At 43.9% G+C, this 3,608-nt stretch overlaps 1 pseudogene; it reads right to left on the bottom strand.

The window, feature by feature from the left end:
- Positions 1–1,570: 1,570 nt before the first annotated feature.
- Positions 1,571–2,591, bottom strand: LOC143028894 (uncharacterized; annotated as a pseudogene).
- Between the last annotated feature and the right edge of the window lie 1,017 nt (positions 2,592–3,608).

Below are 3,608 nucleotides of genomic sequence, written 5' to 3'. Positions count from 1 at the left end.
ATTAGAGCTTGTTATCTCCCACGCCGACCGCAACATAACAAACGTCACGACGGCCAAGAAAGGGAATGCAAACGACCAAAGATAAAGAGAAAAGAGGAAGATAGTATGACAAAGATGAAGAGAAAAAGAGGAAGATATATGATAAAGATAAAGAGAAAAGAGGAAGATAATACTACAAAGATAAGAGAAAAAAGAATATGACAAAGATAAAGTGAAAAGAGGAAGATAGTATGACAAAGATAAAGACAAAAGAGGAATTTAGTGTGACAATGATAAAGAGAAAAGAGGAAGATAATATTACAAAGCTAAAAAGGGGAATAAAATATGACAAATATAAAGAGAAAAGAGGAAGATTATATGATAAAGATAAAGAGAAAATGGGAAGATAATTTAACAAAGATACATACCTGTCAAGCTACTGTGGTGTCTTGACGTAAGATTCTGCATTAGAGACTATAAGTTTGTGTATAAAACAGTAATTAAACCACAATAGAACCATGTTTTTTGTGATTCAATACTTATTTGTTTCAAAACAAATGCAGAATGAAAACACAATGTAAGCACATGACACAGTATGAACACCACATAATGGAAAACTACTGTTTACAAAGATTCTTGTAGACAGTACTGTTTTTCATTATGTGGTTCTCATATTATGTCATGTGTTTATGTTGTGTTCAACAAAAGTACAACAAAGATCATCACTGAGGCGGAGTTGCAGTGAAGCTACTGCAGCTCACTGATGTTCTTTGTTGTACTCGGCAGTACAAGACCTAGCTTTCTCTAGCATGCTGGCAGTCACACGGAAAAAGCGTAAGATTTTCAACTTGCGCCGTAAGACTTGAAAACCATAGAAATTACGTAAGACTCACGCAAAAAAACGTAAGACTTCACAGGTAAAGAGAAAAGAGGTAAGATAATATGACAAAGATAAAGAGAAAAAAGGAAGATGATATGACAAAGATAAAGAGGAAAGAGGAGGATGGTATGACAAATATAAAGAGAAATGAGGAAGATAATATGACAAAGGTAAAGAGAAAAAGAGGATGATATAACAGTCCAATAAAAGAAAAAAACGAAAAAAAAACTCAAGAAAACAAACTAGATCTGAAAAGGTGAAAAAAGGAATAAAATATGATAAATAATACAAAATGAAAGAATAAGTAAAGCAATAATAAAATAAAGCAAAATAAGATAGTTAACGTAAGATAGATTAAACAAAACAAAATAAAAGTACCAAAAGATGAGAAAAATGATAACTGAACTGAGTAATAGAATAGATAAAATATAAATTAATAAGATGTTAAAGATTAATGGTAATAATAATGTTGTTTGGGTTTCAAGACAACATATAGAAAGTGATGGTAGCTGTGGCTCCTTTGCGAGCGGCTGGAGGCGAAGACAAACAGTGTTCTCTTCTGAGTTTATTGTATAAAAATCCCGCACTCCGAATTATTAATTAATAAAGGTTTATTGTATAAAATATGTACAGAGATATATACATTAATATACAATGCGGGCAACCGCCCGCCAGTGGGGGAGTTGTCGTGCCCTAGTGGGCGTGGGTAGGTCAGCGAGGAGGGGGCGCCGCCCTGAGCACCCCAAGCATCACGTTCATGGGCGTGTGGCGGACAAGGAGGGCAGCTCTCGATGCCCGACTGCTGAGGAGGCTGCCTTCTGCAGGGTGGGTGGGGGTCTGCGGCGTTGGTCGGAGGGCCTTCGTGGCCGGGCACGACAGTAGGTAGTGCAGCAGCGGGTGGCGGCTGTGCCTTCCGCAGTAATCGCACTGCTGCCCTTGGAAGCCGTCGTACAGCTCCTCCCTGGTGCATTAGCCCATCCTGACTCTCTGCAACAGTACGCCGTCCGCCCTGGGCTGTTGATGGAAGGCGCCCAACGTCTGATAGTCGGTGGTAGCGGCGTACCAAGCAGCTTGTCTTTTTGTTCCTTCTAACTGCCGGTGAGTCTGGTGGGCGCGGTGGGCTGCGGCACGCCTGGCTCGCACCTTCACGTACGACAGACTAGGTAGTACGTGTCTGGTCACGTGGGGGCGCCAGCGGCTCTTCTTGCAGCAACGTCGGCGGACTCATTGCCTCGCACGCCCACGTGGCTGGGCATCCAGTGCAGCCTTACCCGACGTCCCTGTGCGGCATGGCTCTGCAGGCCAGGATGGCGGTGACGAGTCCCACGTTGTCACTGGGGTACGGCTGCTGGAGGACCTGCCACGCCGTCCTGGAATCTGTGTGTAGGACCACAGTGGCCTCCTGGCGGTTGTGGGCGTGCTCCAGGGCCAGGTGGATGGCCATGAGCTCCGTCTGCAGGGTGGAGCAGTAATCCGGCGTCCTCTCGAGCAGTTCGGTCCCAGCAGTGATGGCAGCGGCGCCCGTCCTGCCACTTTCGGGGTCGACCGAGCCGTGGGTGTAGTATATGGCACCGTCCGGCTCAGACACCCGCGCCACCGCCATGAGGGTGTGATGCCGCAGCTCCTCGGTGGTACAGAGCGCCTTGCTGGCCGGTAGCCGGGTGGTGGAGAACTCTGCTGTGGGGGGCTCCCATGGGGGTGGTGGAGAACTCTGCTGTGGGGGGGCTCCCATGGGGGTGGGGCTCGGTAGGTGGCGGCCTGGAGGTCGTCGTGTTGCCAGCGCCAGCCGTCAATGTGGGCGAGGCCGGGTACAGACAGTTGCTCATCGGACAATTGCTCACCGGACAGTTGCTCACCGGACAATTGCTCACCGGACAGTTACTTACCGAACAAGTGATAAATAGGACATTTGCTCACCAAAGGATTATTTTTACTTTTCTTGAACTTAATAACAAATAGTATGTAGGATTTTTTAGTTATATTGAAGTTTGTTACAGCAATAATATACAAACAATATACAAATTTAATAACATAATATACAGGATTTTTTAGTTATATTGAAGTTTATTACAGCAATAATACAGGATCTTTTTGTTATATTGAAATTTATTACAGCAATAATACACAAACAATATACAAACTTTCATATTTTAGTTTTCGATTAATTATAAAATTCAATACCAATTTCTTCCATCAATATATAGTGATTACAGTTTTACAACTGGTGCAGTACTGAAGTGGGTTCATTGTCCTTTGTGGTTTACAAGTCCAGTCTAATGGTGTGGACAATGAACCCACTTCAATACTGGACCAGTTGTAAAACAGTAATCACTATATATTGATGGAAGAAATTGGTATTGAATTTTATAATGAATTAAAAACTAAAACATGAAAGTTTGGATATTGCTTGTGTATTATTGCTGTAATAAACTTCAATATAACTAAAAAATCCTGTATATTGGTTGTTATTAAGTTCAAGAAAAGTAAGAAATACTCCTTTGGTGAGCAAATGTCCTATTTGTCACTTGTTCGTTGAGCAACTGCCCGGTGAGCAATTGTCCGGTGAGCAACTATCCGGTGAGCAACTATCCGGTGAGCAACTGTCCTACACCCGGGCGAGGCTGTGGGTGGCCAGGGTGGACTGGAGTAGCCACGAGTTGCGGTGGAGGACATCGTTCCCTTGCGTCATTGCAAGCCGCAATCTTCTCTGTGCTACTCCTTAGGAGTCGCGCTGCAGGACCCTGGCTAC

This window comes from Oratosquilla oratoria, chromosome 10 (assembly GCF_046742065.1).
Source record: "Oratosquilla oratoria isolate Oo_2021 chromosome 10, ASM4674206v1, whole genome shotgun sequence".
Taxonomy (NCBI): Eukaryota; Metazoa; Arthropoda; class Malacostraca; order Stomatopoda; family Squillidae; genus Oratosquilla; species Oratosquilla oratoria.
This window is presented reverse-complemented; position numbering and strand designations above follow the sequence as displayed.